Source organism: Macaca nemestrina, chromosome 6, assembly GCF_043159975.1.
Source record: "Macaca nemestrina isolate mMacNem1 chromosome 6, mMacNem.hap1, whole genome shotgun sequence".
NCBI classification, from domain to species: Eukaryota; Metazoa; Chordata; class Mammalia; order Primates; family Cercopithecidae; genus Macaca; species Macaca nemestrina.
In genome coordinates this window covers 52,465,349-52,484,641 of record NC_092130.1, presented here as the reverse complement: position 1 = coordinate 52,484,641, position 19,293 = coordinate 52,465,349, and the positions used below count along the sequence as shown (strand labels likewise).

The following is a 19,293-nucleotide window of genomic DNA, read 5'->3' as shown; positions in this document are numbered from 1 at the left end:
TTCTTCCAATGCGGCCTAGGGAGGCCAAAAGATTGGATCCCCCTATGACAGATGGGTCTTACCCGGAGGTTGATGGCTGCTGACTGATATGGGTGGCTGAAGGTTTGGGGGCCCGTGGCAATTTTTTAAACTAAGACAATAAAAAAGTTAGCAGGATTGATTGACTCTTCCTTTCATGAATGTTTTCTCTGTAGCATGTGATGCTGTTTGGTAGCATTTTACTCACAGTAGAAACTTTTTCAAAATTGAAGTCGGTCCTCTCAGACCCTGCTGCTGATTTACCAACTAAGCTTATGGAACATTCTAAATCCTTTGTTGTTATTTCAACAAGGTTCACAGCATTTTCACCAGGAATAGATTTTATTTCAATAAAACACTTTCTATCTGCGAGCAACTCCTCATCCATTGAGGTTTTATCATGACATTGCATGATACATATCTTTAGTCTCCATTTCTAATTCTAATTCTCTTGTTATTTCCACCATTTCTGTAGTTATCTTCTCCACTGAAGCTTGAACCCCTCAAAGACATTCATGAGGGTTGGAATCAACTTCCTCCATACTCTTGTTAATATTGATAATTTGACTTCATCCCACAAATCACAAAGGTTCTTTATGACATCTGGAATGGGGAATTCTTTCCAGCAGGTTTTCAATTTACTTTGCCCAGATCTATCAGAAGAATCACTATGTATGGAAGCTATAACCTTACAAAATGTATTTCTTAAATAATAAGACTTAAAAGTCAAAATTACTCCTTGAGCCACAGACTGCAGAAGAGATGTTATGATAGCAGGTGTGAAAACAACATTAATCTCCTTGTACATCTCTATCAAAATTTTTGGGTGACCAGGTACATTGTCGATGAGCAATAATATTTTGAAAATAATATTTTTCTCTGAGTGGAGATCCCAGTAGTAAGTTTGAAACATTCAGTAAGCCATGCTATAATCTGATGTGCTGTTATTCAGGCTTTGTTGTTCCATTTGTAGAGCACAGGCAGAGTAGATTTAGCATCTCTTAAGGACGCTAGGATTTTGGAATGGTAAACGCACATTGGCTTTAACTTAACGTTATCAGCTGTATTAACTCCTAACAAGAGTCATCCTGCCCTTTGAAGCCAGGCATTTATTTCTCCTCTCTAGCTATGAAAGTCCTAGATGGCATCTTCTTCCAATAGAAGGCTGTTTTGGTGCCATTGAAAATCTGTTGTTTAGTGTAGCCACCTTCATTAGTTATCTTAGCTAGATCTTCTGGATAACTTGCTACAGCTTCTACATCGATACTTCCTGTTTCAGTTTGCACTTTGTGTTATGGAAACAGCTTCTTTCTTTAATCCTCATGAACCAACCTCTGCTAGCTTCCAGCTTTTCTCCTGCAGCTTCCTTACCTCTCTCAGCCTTCGTTGAATTGAAGAGTGTCAGAGTTTTGCTCTGATTTGCCTTTGGCTTAAAGGGATGTTGTGGCTGGTTTGTACTCCTATCCAGACACTGAAACTTTCTCCATATCAGCACTAAGGCTGTTTTCTTTTCTTATCATTTATGTTTTCACTGAATAGCACTTTCATTTCCCTTCAAGAACTTTTCTTTGCATTCACAACTTGGCTAAACAGGGCAAGAGGCCTAAACTTTGGCCTAGCTTGGCTTTCAGCATGCCTTCCTCACTAAGCTTAATCCTTTCTAGCTTTTGATTTAAAGTGAAACACGTGTAATTCTTCCTTTTACTTGAACACTTAAAAGCCATTAAGGGTCATTAAATAGCCTGATTTTAATATTGTTGTGTCTCAGGAAATAGACAGCCCAGAGGAGAAGGAGAAAGATGGGGAAATGGTCAGTCAGCGGAGCTGACTATTTATAGACCCACATACTATTTATAGATTAACTTTCCTGTCTTATATGGGTGCAGTTCATGGCACCCCAAAACAATGACAACGGTAACATCAAAGATTATCAATTGCAAAACACCACAAAAGATACAATAATAATGAAAGAGTTTGAAACATTATGAGAATTACCTAAATGTGACATAGAGATGCAAAGTGAGCACATGCTGTTGAAAAAATGGCACTAAAACCGGGCATGGTGGCTCACACCTGTAATCCCAGCACTTTGGGAGGCTTAGGTGGGTAGGTCACTTGAGCCTGGGAGTTGGAAACTAGCCTGGGCAATATAGTGAGACCTCGTCTTTACAAAATACAATTAGTTGGGTGTGGCGATGGGCACCTGTAGTCCCAGTATTCGGGAGGCTGAGGTGGGAGGATCACCTGAGTCCAGGAGGTCTAGGCTGCCGTGAACTGAGATCGCTCCACTGCATTCCATTTGGGGCGACAGAGCAAGACCCTGTCTCAAAAGCAAAAACCAAAACAAAACAAACTCAATGGCATTGGTACACTTACCTAGTGCAGGGTTGCCAGACACCTTCAATTTGTAAAAAATTAAAAAGAAAAAAAATGCAATATCTACAAAGTGCAATAAAGTCAAGCCCGATTAAATGAGATATGTCCCTACCTTTCAAGGTGCTTGCTTTTATCATGGAGTGTCCTTTTTTATTTGAGAACAGCTGAAGTTTTGTATCTTGAAACTGAGTAAATTAACAGATTATTGACACAAACCATGTTAGCATGAGCAACATAAAAAGAATCAAGCATTTGCATTTCTCCTTGAGAGTAGGCACTGGTTTTTAGTCATTGTTTTATCCCTAAGGCCTAACTTAGAGGCTTGTATATACTACACTCTCTGTGGGATGAATGAATATGTCCCAACCTCAAAAAAGTCCCACAATGAAGGAGTCCCATTCAAAAATGCTACTTTGCATTACTCCATTTACGCTTTCCTCTTGGTTGATGTTAATCCATTAGTTTTTAGTAAATCAAACTTTTATATTGGTTTATATTTATATAAAAGTGTAGCATTGATGAGGAGGGGGTAGTTAACCACTTTGCATTTAGCTGAATGTATTATTTTAGCTGGTCCCTCCTGACTCCTAGTCATGCTTATATGTGTGTGTGTGTATATGTGTTTGTGTATGTGTGTGTGTCTCTGTGTATATATATGTAAGTGCATGTGTGTGTATATGTATGTATATATATGTGTGTGTACATGTGCATGCATATGTGTATATGTGTGTATGTTTGTGTATATGTGTATATGTGTGTTTCTGTGTGTATATATGTGTATATGTGTGTATGTCTGCGTATATGTGTGTGTGCTTGTGTGTATATGTGTGTATGTGTATATGTGTGTATGTGTGTATGTGTATATGTGTGTATATGTGTGTGTATGTGTGTGTGTATATATTGTGCATGTGTATGTGTGTGTGTGTGTATCTATGAACATGTAATATGTAACATCTCTAGATTAGATCAGGCCTTATTCCAGCAGCTCTTGGAAAATGATGCAGCTTATCCAGTTTGACTGCTCTGGATACCTGACTGCCAGAGTCAGGTGCTTTCACCTGGTTCCCATGACTATCTCTGACAATATCTGAAGAGTTCTTTGACTCAGAACCTTGTCGAGATGATTAAGGTGAGAATCCCTGAAACCATATCACAGGACGAACTACATAGAATTTTTTTAAGTTACCTTGAACAAAATATGAACTTATAGTATTAATGTCCAATATTTAGTCATTCAGAAATTTGCGGATAAGAAAAAAAACTTCCAGAACCCATCCATATTTTGCACCACTGCCATGGATCCAGGCTCCTGGCTTATCCTGTTCTGTCTCAGTTTCAGACCGTAAATGGTAGAGTCACTCTCTTGTCTCAGTGCTTCGGTACTCAAAGCAGATTCTCAGTATCTCTATCTGCAGTTGTGCAAAAGGCTTTCCTCAGAGCACAGCATCATTCTCACAGAGCTTCTACAGTTAACTGGACTTTGCTACTCCATAGGAAAGTGCTGAGACTTCAGAGTGTTACTCTTTTCCAAAGCTTCCTCTCCAAAATGACTAGATGACTGCTCCTTCCTGTAGCTTTTCCTCTGCTATTCTATCTTACAAGATAATCACTTGCCATCTCTCTCCGCATCCCTCTGTCCCTCTATCTGCTCTGTGCTACAGTGGATAGATGCACTATTTTGACAGAGAATGCCAGTTTCAGGTAGGGTAAGACCAGGTAAAGGATTGCCCATTGGCTAGCAGCCACTCACTCTCTGTTACTTTCTGTGGCACATCCTTATACTTCCTCTCTTGTTATTCTTGGATCCTACAGACATATGTCTATACATGCAGAAATACACACACCTGCACTCCTATACCATCCTTGTGGAGAGAGGAGAATTTGATAATTTAAGATGTCCTATTTGCTTTTCACACATTTCTTACACCAGTTGTTAATATAAAACCATTTTATAAATAGTTTTTTTCAGTTTTAATTAAAACCTTAACTTGCCAACATTCTTATTTTACCCATTTGAGAGATTTGCGCTCATACACAAATACTTAATTCTGTGATTTATCACCAATGGATAAATCACAGAATTTTTCTGAAAATATAAACCCCAGAATTTATATTTTGCTGATATATCATCATTAATGATGATGATTATCATTATCATCATCAATTATCATAATTTCTGGGAAGCTAAAAAAACTAAAGAGTTTTTTTTTTTTTTGAGATGGTGTTTTTGCTCTGTTGCCAAGGCTGGAGTGCAATGGCACGATCTCGACTCACTGCAACCTCCACCTCCTGGATTCAAGCAATTCTCCTGCAAACTCAAATCCTGAATGCCTGGGATTACAGGTGCTTGCCACCACACCCAGCTAATTTTTGTAGTTTTAGCAGAGATGAGGTTTCACTATGTTGGCCAGGCTGGTCTCGGACTCTTGACCTCAGGTGATCCACCGTCTTGGCCTCCCAAAGTGCTAGGATTACAGGCATGAGCCACCATGCCTGGCTGCTAAAGAAGTATTAATGAGTTATTTTTGCTCACATTTGGTCCTTTTTCTCTGTAAGAAAGAACTGGCGACTGGGCTTGGTGGCTCATGCCTGTAATCCTAGCACTTTGGGAGGCTGAGGTGGGAGGATCACTTGAGCCCAGGAGTTTAAGGTCAGCCTGGTCAACAGGGTGAAACCTGATTTCTCCAAAAAGACAAAAACTAGCCAGGCATCGTGGTGTGCACCTGTAGTCCCAGCTACCTGGGAGGCTGAGGAAAGTGAGGCTGCAGTGAGTCGTGCTCATACCACTACACTCCAGCTTGGGCAGCAGAGTGAGACTCTGTCGGAAAGGAAAGGAGAAAGGAGAAAGGAGTAAAAGGGAAAAGAAAGGAAAGGAAAGGAAAAGGAAAAAGGAGAAAAAAGGAAAGAAAAAGAAAGGAAAGGAAAGGAGAAAAGAGGAAGGAAAAGGAAAGGAAAGGATAAAAGAAAAGAAGGAAGGAAAGAAAGAAAGAAAGAAAGAAAGAAAGAAAGAAAGAAAGAAAGAAAGAAAGAAAGAAAGAAAGAAAGAAAGAAAGAAAGAAAGAAAGGAAGGAAGGAAGGAAGGAAGGAAGGAAGGAGAGAGAGAGAGAAAGAAAGAGAAAGAAAGAAAGAAAGAAAGAAAGAAAGAAAGAAAGAAAGAAAGAAAGAAAGAAAGAAAGAAAGAAAGAAAGAAAGAAAAAGAAAGAAAGAGTAGGGGAGGAAGAAAGGGAAGGAAGAGAAAGAAGGAAGAGTAGGAAGGGAAGGAAGGAAAAGGAAGGAAAGGAAAAAAGAACTGACAAGGTAGTTAAGTAGTTTGGGGGTCATGATGACATTAGTATACTAGATAAACTTCACTCCAACCCATTCACCTACTAAAGAAGACACTATAATCACCATCATTGCCTCCAATTTAACTCAACAAGAATTTAGCACTTACCTTGTACCCACTATCTGACAACATAGATGGAGAGTGAGTTCTTATACAAGGCATAAGAAGCTTAAATGTCAACATGTGCATTAACAACACAAGGCATTAAGTATTAAAATAGTCTAGAATAAATGCTCGGAAGTCCAAAATCCCTAATACAATCATAGAATTGTAGAGTCAGGGAAGTATTTCATTAATTTATGGATTAACATTTTTCTTTTATAAATGAAGAGACTAATAGACAAGGAGGGGCTGATTTGTCCAAGGTTTCAGGAAATTACTGTAGTGGCCATCCATATGAGTGTAGGCCCTGAACCTCCTCTTGCTTCTTTTGGGAGCTGCCTTCTCTCTCCTTACTGGGTCGTGTAATTCATTCCCTGCCTCTCGGATGGTATTCACTTGCCAGAGAGTGTATCTTAGAACATATAAATAATTTTTTAAACTTTGTGATGTATGTGGTAGCCACGCTGGAAATGCTGACACTTCTGTCATTAAACATAGCTGTGCACTAAAAAGTACATGCTACTAAAAATATTTCTTCTTATTTATGTTGATATTGATGATGAAGAGACTTTTAGTCTCTTCAGATGATAAATATGAAAGCCAATTTGGATCTCAACAAATTGGATTCTGTGTTAGTTCTCTAGCCAAATAATAATTGATTAAACTTCCTCAATATCAACATGTTACAATTAATAACTTCTTAATGTTCGTCAAAATCAATAAATTGCATGTGAAACAACCAGCTTCTTATTCTGCTTAGAATTTTGATACAGTTGTGACTTTCCCTAGATTTTTCCATAAGTTTGATTTTTATGATTTGCTTTATTTTAAGCTATCTTCTAGATAACATTATTCAGTTTATTAAAACTCTTACTAAGAAAATGACAACAAAATGAGACTTGTAATAATGGGGAGGGGCCTTTGTTTATTATTTATTTATTTATGCATTATTACATTCACTCGTATTCCTGATTTCCTTTAATTTCTGTTATAAATCACATTGCTTAAGTACATGGCAACGCTGAAAGTTTAAACATGGTCAGGTGCGGTGGCTCATGCCTATAATCCCAGCACTTTGGGAGGCCAAGGCAGGCAGATCTCTTGAGCCAAGAGTTCAGAATCAGCCTAGGCAACATGGCAAAACCCCCTCTCTACATAAAAGTACAAAAAGTTAGCCTGGTGTGGTGGCACATGCTTGTAGTCCCAGCTACCCAGGAGGCTGAAGTAGGAGGATCACCTGAGCCCAGGAGGTAGAGGCTGAAGTGAGCTGGGATCACACATCACACTACTGCACTCTAGCGTGGGCAATAGGGTGAAACCCTGTCTTAAACAAACAAACAGACAAACAAAGCAAGGAGGAAAGAAAGCTTAAACATCAATTACATAGCTCACTCACTTATTCAGAGATGAACCTTGTCATCTAAATGAGCCAATGGGATGTGGGGAGTCTTTGTTGAAGTTAGCGGGAAAGACAAGCTGCCTGTTTTTCTGTAGTAAATAAATACAGGTAGAAACGTTCTTTGACACTAGACAGAAAAGAGAAGAATTCTCTCTAGAATATAATGGCAGCCATCTGAGTACCAGAATAGTATCAGACTTAGGAAGAAGCTGGCACTGTAAAGGGAGAGCAAAGAGACCAAAAGAAGCCACATTTTCAGTCACATTATTGAGGCCACTAGATCAAGACTTGCCTGAAGCTATCTCTGAATCCAATACATTCTCTTTATTAGTTAAGCCAGTTGGAGTTGGGCTTTCAGGTTGTTGAACAAAAACAGTACTGAATCATACACTATTATTGACATTTGGTATAAAGAAAAGTTTTGCTCACTGTGGCAGACCCTATTAGTCACCTACATAAAAATAACTCTTCTTCCTTGCCAACGGAACTCCAATTTTATTCATAGTTCATTCATACAATATTTTAGGAGTCCTCCCCCACCCACTTCAGAATGCTAATTTTCGTTAGTCTTAACCAATCATAGTGATGATTTTTTTTTCTTTGTCAAGGGCTGCTTTAGGAATATGATAGACATACACACACAAAAATATGAGGTAAATTCTGTTGCAAGCATCACGGAAGTTTTCCTAACTTTTAAAAAGATGAGACAAGACAGGACTTTCTCTTCCAACTTTCAGACAATGCCTTGTGAAGAATGTAACCACCTTGCAAATAGAAAGGAGAAACAAAAGAATCCCAGAGAAGCCAACCTGGCTCCCCAGAGCTACCAAATGAGCTAAGCCTGGAATTCCCCCAGGTTTCACCTTAGGTACAATAACAAACTTCCCATTGTATAAGTTGCTGATAGTCACATATCCTGTTATTTGGAGCTAAATCACTCTGACCAATATATTCACAGACAATATTGATTCTTTGAGGCTAACCTCAAGTAAAATATTACGTTACTTAATTGATTAAAGCTAATCTGAGTCCTAAAGAGGAAACAAGTACTTTCACCGTTTTTGGCACACTTTGTCATTTGATGGTTTGATTTAAGTGGTTTGAAGAACTGAGGTGACCAATGAATACATAATGCAGATTAAATTTAAATAATTTCTATATCTTAAGCCTGAGATGAAATAGAAAATTGGCCTGCTGAAAATGAATGTGTGCCCTAAGCCTTTGTTTATCCAGGTGGTTAGAACCAGAAAACCCTGGGAGGGTCATCTGGGGAAGCAGCCAGAACAAATGCCCACAAGTCTTAATGGTAACCGTGCTGCCAGTTCCTAAGCTTCTTAGCATTTGCTAGATCAGAAATTAATAATAGATGGAAACAAAAAAGAATGAGACACCTGGCTTGTTGCTTTATCTTTTAAAGCCAGGAATATTCCATAAACAATTGAGAAGTGCTTAGCATATGACCCCCATGGGGATGTTGTGATCCCAGATCGGTAGGAGATGCTAGTGGGACAAGACTCCCATGACTTATATATTTACCTGATGGTAGAGGCAGGATGGAGTGATGTGGTTGAAAAGTTGCCTGCATGTTTCAGACCTATCTGAACAATGGATAGGTGCTCCTATCTATACAAAGATTCTGGTGGTATCATTCGTAATAGTAGCAATAAGAGGCAAATATTTACTCGGCTTTGGTGTAATTGCTGAACAAGTTCTTGGTAAAATGACATGGATTGGTGCTCTGTAAATGTTTATCTTTCCCCCACTTTCCTTTTATCCCCCTCTTTCCTCTTATCTCACAAGTACAGGGGAGGAAGCTATGGGAAAAAAAAAAATCATAGCCATGGAAGTTTTTGACATCTCTAAAAATTATATTATTTTTCTATTATTAATGTACAACACATCTCAAATACATACAACAAAACTTATATACAACAACACAAGCATTTTGCTGAGTATTCCATCCATCCTCTAGACAAGTTTTTATGCCTCTCTAAAGTGCCTTGGATTTGAGTCTAACCTGAAAATAGCTCTGTTACCATTAGCTTTAACAATGTTCTCAAGGAATATAACTTACCTCATAAAGTACATAACTATTGAAAAAAAAAAAACCTATGAAAATTAATATTTATAGTAGAATATCAGAAGATTTCCTTAACTAAAAAAAGCTTGTTTGAGTCCCCTCTTGGAGAATTTCTCTCTAACTTTGGAATTATCTTTTGTAATTTCAAGATGAAATTGAATCCTGATATGAAAAAAGTAAAATCAAGCTGATAAAATTGGAATGGCATTCCACAAGGAGGAGGAATTGAAAGAAGAGTATTCCACAAGCTGTCCTCAAGAACAGGGCATTTTGATGCTGCCAAGTTAGCTTAGCAGAGACATCCCTGTCCCCCAGCCCAGCCTTGAGTCAATTTCTTACTGTTGTTTTATTACAGTAAAATTTAAACTAAAAGCAAGTAGCGCAAAGTAAAAGTGAAAGAAAGTTGATAAAAAATAAAGTTAGATTTGATTGTTCATATTGGAGAAGATTGATAAGCAGTCATTGCTTTTGTCAGTTCTTCCTCTCAAGTGTGCAAGGGCCCTCCCAGTTTGACATTAGTTTTAAGCACTTCAACTCTGCTATTGCTTCTCGTTCGCTTAAACCACTTTCATGGCTCTCCCCGCAAAACCTATTTTTCCCTTGGTATCTTCTGAACTGAACCCTGTAGATTCCAACAATAAATGTCCAAGTGCTCAGGCGTGCCACTACAAAGCCCATTTGTATTATCTTACTACAAGAAAAACTTCAGCCAAATGAAATTAAAAGGTGTTTAATTGAGCAATGAATGATTCACGAATCGGGCAGCCCCCAGAATCACAGCAGATTCAGAGACTCCAGTGCAGCCACGTGGTGGAAGATTTATAGACAAAAAAAGGGAAATGGGGCATACAGAAATTTTAAGTGAGGTACAGAACAGCAGGATTGGTTACAGCTCCGCCTTTGCCTTATTTGAACACAATTTGAACACTCGGCAATGCATGAGTGGTTGAAGTACTGCCGCTGCAATTGGCCAAGACTCAGCTATCATTACAGGTGCATACTCCTGAGTTAGATTTTCAATTTTTGTCTACCTATTAAGCTAGGTTGCAGTTTGTCCTCAAGGACTCAAATGTAGAAGTATGGAGTCCTCAGGCCACATTTAGTTGCTTTAACAATCTGATAAGTGACTCCTCATCAGCTTGTTACTTCCTTGTGGCTATTATATCTCTTAAAGTGACTTAAACTGATGAGGAAACATGGGGTTTGGACATGTCCTTGATAAACTAGTACTGCACAGAGATTGAGAACATACTCTGTGAAAGAGAATTATAAGGATGCGGAGGTGAAGGAAGTTGCAGGAGCATGTTGCATGACCTAATAGGGGTGGGGATAATTAGACAAAGTTAAAAGGTATTTAGAAGTTTAAATCAACAGAACTTTGTGAAAAGACAGATGAAGAGCATGGAGAAACTGGGTAAGAGATAAACTTCAGAGGTTAGATAATGAGTTCAGTTTTTGACATGTTATATCTGAGGTGCTTATAAGATATCTCAGTAGGAGTTTAGAGTCTAGAGCTCAGGTCCGACCTAGAGTTGTAAATTTGGCATTATTCATACCAATAGATTGCAACCAAGACCACGGGGGGCAATGAAATGACCTATAGAGAGGGAGAAGAAAGTTTAAGACGAGGAGTTCAAGAATCTCCATGCAGTCATTGCTCTGAGGAAAAGCTCACAGGGGACCAAAGGAGTAGGCAGGAAGTTTGGAGAAAAAGAGTGTCCCGTTACCAAAATGAAGGAAAGAGTGCTCTGTGGAAGACTGTCAACAGGGCAAGTGTTTAGAGGTCAAGTAGGTGAACTTGAAGTAAATCCATTGGATTTGGTGACCTTGGTAACCTCAGTAAGGCCAAGTTTAGTAAGGCCCTTTTGAAAACAAAAATTAGGTTGTAATAGGTTGACATAAGAAAAATACAGCAGTCCCCTTTTATGCATGGTTTTGCTTTCTTCAGTCCCAGTTATGTGAAGTAAACCATGGTCTGAAAATAGGTGAGTATAGTACAATAAGATATTGAGAGAGAGAGAGATCATGTTCACATAACTTTTATTATAGTATTTTGTTATAATTGTTCTATTTTACTATTAGTTATTTTTGTTAATCTTTTATTGTGCCTAATTTATAAATTAAACTTTATCAGAGGTATGTGTGTACAGGAAGAAAACACAGTATATATGAAGTTTGGTACTATCTGTGGTTTCAGGCATCCATGGGGGGTCTTGGAACTATCCCCCAAGAATGAGTAGGGACTACTGTAGAGGAAAGGGGAACAGCACAGACAACTCATCCAAGAGGTTTGACTGTGAAGGGGAGAGGAGTGACAGAGTAATAGCTGAAAAGGCATTAAATAGCCTAAGAATTTGATTTTCTGTTTAAAATGGTAGCAATTAAATGTTTAAATGCTTATGGCTTGGAGCCAGTAGAAAGATTAACATTTACAAAGAAGAGGGAACTATAATGGTTTAAGATTCCAGAGGAGGCAGGAGGGTCTGTAATCCAGATCTCTCTGGATGTCTGGAAACCCTCAGTTGCCCTTAGTTGAAATCGAAGTCCACTGGCGACAATGCACTAAATGAGATTTCTGGCTCTCCTATAATGGGTAGATTTTCTTCATTATTCAGATGTTCTTTGTTTTTTCCCTTCTCTATTCATTTCCTGCTGCTACTATGACAAATTATAGTATAATAGCTTAGTAGCTTAAAATGACACAAATTTGTGATCTTATAGTTCTTTTTTTTTTTTTTTTTTTTGAAACAGAGTCTCACTCTGAGTGAAGCGGCGCAAACTTGGCTCACTGCAGCCTCCACCTCCTAGATTCAAGTGGTTCTCCTGCCTCAGTCTCCTGAGTGCCTGGGATTATAGGCACTCACCACTACACCTGGATAATTTCTGTATCTTTAGTAGAGATGGGGTTTCACCATGTTGGTCAGGCTGGTCTCGAACTCAGGTGATCTATCTGCCTCATCGTCCCAAAGTGCTGGGATTACAGGCATGAGCCACCACATCTGGCTGGTGATCTTTCATAGTTCTTATAGATGGAGGTCAAAAGTCCAACAGGTGTCAGCTGACTAAAATCAAGGCGTCAACAACATTGTGTTCTTTTTATAAGTTCTAGGGGAACATATCTTTCTTTGCCTTTTCCATCTTCTTTAGGCCACTTACATTCCTTGGCTTGTAGCCCCTGTCTCTATCTTGAGAGCCAGCATTGTGACATTTTCAGATATTTTTCTCTGACTCTGACCCCCTACTTCCCTTTTATCATCTTTGTGATTACATTGGGTCCACCCAGATAATACAAGACTATCTTCCCATCTCAAAATTCTTAATCACATCTGCAAAGTCTCTTTGGTCATATAAAGCAACATATTCAAAGGTTTTGAGGATATCTTTGGGGGGTATCATTCTGGACATCTTTGTGAACAGGCAGTCATTCTGCCTACCACACTTCCCTATTTCTAAAGTACTCTTCCAAGTTTGCTGAGAATTATGGATGGAGCTTCCTCTGCTCTGTGGTTTACATAAGTGAAAATCTCAATAACAAATTTCAGCCATGTCATTCTTAAGTGATAGAGTGACCACCACTCAGAGAATATGTTCTGAGAATTATGTGATGATCCCACTTGGCTGGTACTAGTAGCAATTGATTTCATCATTTTTAGTATTCAGGACAAAATAAATGAACAACAAAAATAAGTTCTGTGCGAACCTGCCGCTGCTGTAGTATCTTTTGCAGTTTATTATGTCTTATGCACACATTTTTAAGCTCCGCCCAAAAGACACTGACTTCAGGCATTCCTTATTTCATAAGGAGGTATCCTGAACTAACCCTTGCGCACCACCAGGAAGAAAAACTTGAAAAAGTCCCACATTTGACACTAGTGCAACATGCAGTCCAAAAGATGTAAAATGGCTGGGCGTGGTGGCTCACACCTGTAATCTAGCACTTTAGGAGGCCAAGGCAGGCAAATCACTTGAGGTCAGGAGTTCAAGACCAGCCTGACCAACATGGTGAAACTCCATCTCTACTAAAAATACAAAATTAGCCAGGCATGGTGGCATGTGCCTATAATCCCAGCTATTCTGGAGGCTGATGCAAGAGAATCACTTGATCCTGGCAGGCGGAGGTTACAGTGAGCCGAGATTGTGCCACTGCACTCCAGCCTGGGTGACAGAATGAGACTCCGTCTCAAACTAAACTAAACTAAACTAAACTAAAATAAACTAAACGAAAATAAAAAGATGTAAAATCATCTTTACTTTTGTACCTTCAATTGACTTTGAGTCCAAACTGATTCATTTTCAGATAAACGTAGAAGCAGTGCTTCATCTATTGTCTTCTTTCTTCCTTTCATTCAATCTCATGGTCTCTCCCTCCTGGAATTTCCTGACCTCCCACCAGGGTCCATTTTTACCTTGTGGTTTCTGGCCAGTCTGCCAGTCACTGCATTCCATCCATTATTCTCTTCAAAGAAACCAGAGTTATAGGAGGAGACTTGAGGTCCTGCTCATAGGAGGAAGTAAGAGAAATTCCAGAAACCCTTTCTTCTGCTCAGATTGACTTCCTCTTGGCAGACCTCAGGTACATGGTTATGCTAACAGTCTTCTCAACCTTACCAAGAACCCCTTCTGTAAAATATTCTGATGTGACCTGAGACCCTGCAGTGGGTGGGAAGGAACCCTGCCCCAGAAAGGAACTGATGAGCTAAGCAAGTTAGCCTAGGGTGTCCTACCCTCAAACCTAATGGAACACTTTGCCCTACTGGTGAGTAGACAGAAGATGGGATACACACTGCACCCTGCCCGCCGGACAATGTTTGGCCACTGGGGCCTACCCCCACCTCCCACAAGCCTACATTCATTTTGCGGCGTCATCTTTGAGACATCATCACTTGCTTTTCCACACAAACGACCAACACCTAGCCACCCTTACCTGTGCTAGCAAAGAGCACACATCTTTCTGTGATACTGTTCTTATCAGTCTTCTTGGACATATGCGCTGACTCCAGCAATCTCCAGGAATAAGGGCCTGGATTCAGATTCTCAGGATGAGGGGATTCACCTCCTCCCTGCATGGTGGTGGTAACTGTTAAACTTCTATGGAAGCTGGGGAGTCACTGTGCTTCCACCCCAAATTCCAATGTCTTCCTTCCTCTCCCTCTGGCTCACCCTTCTTTTCCATCCACTACCCATAGGAAGGAAAAGAGAGTCTAAGGAAATAGGTCTGTTCATCCACTGAAACAGAAATGGAAGCAAAAACAGAAACAAACCCCTGACCACTCCGTTTTTTCTGTATGTTCTGGAGATAATTTAGCCAAATTGGAACTGGCAAGATATTGTTGGGATGTAAGCTAATTAAAGCAGGGGGCTGGGTTGCAAGGACCATGGATGCATTCAATCAGCTAGTAACATTTAAAGGCAGAGCTTTGTCAAGTAGCCAGCACAATAGATGTGCTCTCCCTCCTCCAGCTGTGCATATTGCAGCCTTGTCAAGAATAGGCTTGCCTGGTGATTTCTGGCCCACCTGTTAGGATGTACCAAATCTTGGTTCACAATAAATCTTTCAGGTCAGCAGAAATTCACTTGTAGAAACCTGGCTGATCATCAGACTTTCTTGGGAAGCTCTGTAAAAATATAGATTCCCAGGCACCCACCTAGATTTGCTCAAGCAGAATTTCAAGGATGAGATCTTGGATTCTCCATATTAACAGGTATTTCCCAGTGCCAGCCTTGGGGTACCATTTTTACATCTTATAGAAATCTAAATCCCAGATTGGGAAGACATCTGGGGGATCAATTTTCTAATTTTCTGTTTTCTATCAAAAAAGAAGTAAACTTAGCAATGCTACATGAAATGAAATGACAACAGTTTTTGTGGTGTGTGTGTGCTTTTGTGTGTGTGTGTGTGTGTGAGATGGAGTTTCACTCTTGTTGCCCAGGCTGGAGTGCAATGGCACAATCTTGGCTCACTGCAACCTCCGTCTTTCGAGTTCAAGTGATTCTCCCACCTCAGCCTCCCTAGTAGCTGGGATTACAGACATGCGTCACCACGCCCAGCTAAGTTTGTATTTTTAGTAGAGACAGGGTTTCTCCACGTTGGTCAGGCTGGTCTCCAACTCCCAACTTCAGGTGATCTGCCCACCTCGACCTCCTAAAGTGCTGGGATTACAGGCATGAGCCACTGCGCCTGGCCACCAGTTTATTTTTTGTAATGCAATAGTGAAAGCATTATTTGAAGAAAAAACACCCCTGGGGAGGGAATCTAGGATATTGTTGTATCCATCCTAATGATACAGCAATTGTAACCTTTGGACCGATGCTCTCTTAAGTGATTTGTGTTATATATGCACTTAACTTTCATTTATTTATTCACTTGACAAATTACCACCACTATAATCCATGCACTATTTTGGGCACAGGGGATACAGTACTGAAAGAAACAGTAAAAAAAAGCTCTGCTTTCATGGAGCTTTCATTCCACTAGGGGAGAGAGACTGCAAACAAGATAAAAACAAAATCTAGAATAGTCAGATACAGCATGTCAGTAAAAACAAGGCAGAAAACAAGGATGTGAAGTGTTCAGCAATGGGGCTTGGGTTGAAATTGTAGGTAGGATGGCCAGGGAAGGCTTCATTGTGTGAAGGTGACTTTGGAGAGTGAAGACCTGAAGGAATTGAGAGAGCTAGCCATGTAAGCATCAGGTGTACAATTGTGCAGGCAGAAGAAATAGCAAATGCAAAGATCCTGGGATAAGAACATGCCAGGCCTGGTGAAACAGCAATGAGAATTGTGGAAATGTAGCAGAGGAAATGTTGCATTTACTCTGGAGAGGAGGAAGGAGGAATAGGTTACGTGCTATTGAAGTAAAGGGGTCCCAGATCACATAGGACCTTGCAGGTCAGTGTGAAACTTTGGTCTGCATGAGATGAAAAGTCACTGGAGGATTGTAGGCAAGAATGTCAAGACCTGACTTATATTTTAATGGGACCTTTTTGTGCAGAGTTGAAACCAGACTAAAGTAGCAGAAGCAGGGTGACCAGAGAGGAAGCTATTGCAATACTTAAATACTAGGCGAGAGGGAATTACCACTTAAATAAATGATGACAATAGGTACTGGAGTGAGTATATGCCACAGAGTGAGCATAAGAAGGAAGATAGGAATCTGTATTTCTCTTGGTCTGCTTAGCTCCCACACACCTCTCACAGTAGGAGCATCTAATTGCCACATGAGTGATGCTAGTGGTTAGAGACAGTGTTTTTCATTCATTCTATGTGTTCACTAAACAGTAAACAAGTCCTAGAAGTGTCTTCAGCAGCCAGACCCCTCACTCTGGTCTGGAGACTGGTGGAGTACTAGGGTCTGAATGTTTGTGGCCCTCCAAAATACATATGTTGACATCCAATCCCCAGTGGGTTGCTATTAAAAGGTGACGTCTTTAGGAGGTGACTAGGTCATGAGGGAAGAGCCCTCATGGATGGGAGTAATGCTTTATAAAAGAATCTTGAGGGAGCCTGTTGGCTTTTCCACCATGTATGGACACAGCCGGGAGGCACCATCTACGAGGATTGGGTCCTCACTAGACAATGAATGTGTCGGTACTTTGATCTTCAACTTTCCAGTCTCCAGAACTATGAGAAATAAAATTATGTTGTTTATAAACTAAGGCCGCCTAAGCAGACTAAGATATGCAGGCACCACAACTTCTTGAGGCCCAGATGAGCAGTAAGCAAGAACTGCTTCCTACATGGTCTCTCTTGCCTCTTGTTTTCCTTGTCATTGGGTGTTCTACATGCTCTCTGATCCACTATTCTCAGGAGCACTACCCCATGTCATTCAGGCTGCAGCCCTTCCATCATGGTCTCAACTAAGTATTGTTCCCTTCTAAAGCACTCACAGAAACAGAGCTTCTTAAATTCTCAGGTTTGGGCCTGCTGCTAGGTGAAAACGTATATTCCTTCCAGTGTGCCATTGCATTTCAAATTTTTCCTCTAAAATATAACTATTATAAGACTGATCTTCATTATGAAATATTATAAAAAATTCCTAGCTAATATTATACTACATTTTAATTCTTTTTAGTGACCAAATCTCTTTGCCAATCAATTCTATTCTTATAATGCTGCTTGCTTTTTCCAAATCAATGAACACATGCCTACTTCAGATGGATCCTAAATGTTCACAGCTTTAGTGGAAGGAAATTGAAGTACCTTTGAAGTCAGTCATTTGGCACTATAGAGATTGGCCTCTTTACAAATAAAAACATTAAAAGGGGGAAGATAGATTAAACCTCAAGACATAGGACTAATTTGATTTTCAAAAAGAAAAATATTTGTACTACAATACAAAAAAAGTGAATCATTTATTTCAGAGAATAGCCATTTGCAAACGTTCAGTGTAAAAATCTAGAGAAGGATAGAAAACCTAAAAAGTTGTTTTGTTTAGGTTTGTTAATTTAAGTGGGAGGGATATATTTCTAAAGAATATGTCCTAAAGGTGTGTGGACTGTGCAAGTCCAAGTATGGCAAGAGGTGAACCTGGACTCTGTGGTGGTTGCTGACAAATAAAACACAACTTTCGAAACCAGCGTGTAGTGAGTCAGAGTGATGGGCATTTGTACAGAAGAGGAAGCTGACATTGTCCTTTAGGCCAAACAGCAATCCTGGGTGGCTCTGGTGGAATGAGGTATTTAATCACCTCACCCACCGGTGATCCTTGTTGAGTCTTTCTTGTTGTGTAAATACTTGGCAGCCTTAGTCATTTGCTTGAAAGGCAGAGAGAAAAGTAAACTTCCAGCTGAGGTGTTTGTTTAGGCTAATCCCGAATTTTATTAACTCAGTGCTGCCCCTCCCCTACTCCACTGTGAAGCTGCAGCTGTGGGAGCTAACATTTTATCTTATTTATTCTCTATGTGCAGGTTCCCAAACATAATTATTGGCTGAATGAATTAACTTCTCGGACTCGTGAAGCAATGTTTTCACTTATTCTAGGTCTGTTGACCTAATATGAAACCACTCCTTCTTGCTCTGATTAGCAACAAGTGGTGCCCTACTGTCCTCCCAGTCTATGTTTGGCGGCGTTCCCACTGTCAGGTCTCTCTGTAACAGTGTGCAACTGCAGTGATCACAAAATGCAGATTTTTAACTCATTGATTACAATTGGCAGCCAACCTCTGAAGAGCTGGAGGGACACCAGTGACTGAGAGCCACTTGCTTAGAAAATTATCAAAGAGAGGTCAGGCATGATGGCTCACGCCTGTAATCCCAGCACTTTGGGAGGTCCAAGGCAGGTGGATCACCTGAGGTTGGGAGTTCGAGACCATCCTGGTCAAATGGAGAAACCCTGTCTCTACTAAAAATACAAAATTAGCCGGGTGTTGTGGTACACGCCTGTAATCCCAGCTACTCAGGAGGCTGAGTCAGGAGAATCGCTTGAACCCGGGAGGCAGAGTTTGCGGTGAGCCAAGATTGCGCCATTGCCCTCCAGCCTGGGCAACAAGAGCGAAACTCCGTTTCAGAAAAAGAAAAGGATCAAAGAGATGTTACAGAAATAATTCCTATAATGGGTAGCAGGTGAGACTGGATCACCCCAAAAATATAGTCAACTTGTCAGGCCTCTGAGCTCAAGCTTGCACGTATACATCCAGATGGACTGAAGCAAGTGAAGAATCACAAAAGTAGTGAAAATGGCCGGTTCCTGCCTTAACTGATGATATTACCTTGTAAAACTCCTTCTCCTGGCTCAGAAGTTCCCTCACTGAGCACCTTGAGACCCCCGCCCCTACCCTCAAGAGAAAAACCCCCTTTGACTGTAATTTTCCACTACCCACCCAAATCCTATAAAACGGCCCCACCCCTATCTCCCTTCGAGGACTCTCTCTTTGGATTCAACCCGCCTGCACCCAGGTGATTAAAAAGCTTTACTGCTCACACAAAGTCTGTTTGGTGGTCTCTTCACATGGACACGCATGACACAACTCTTAGTCTCTTAAGGTACTCCTTCAA

General features: G+C 40.2%; 1 protein-coding gene across 1 annotated transcript in view; it reads left to right on the top strand.

The window, feature by feature from the left end:
• The window catches only part of LOC105467225 (coiled-coil domain containing 192), a 249,325-nt gene that overhangs the window by 223,279 nt on the left and 6,753 nt on the right, over positions 1-19,293 (top strand). The gene's annotated exons all lie outside the window — the stretch shown is intronic.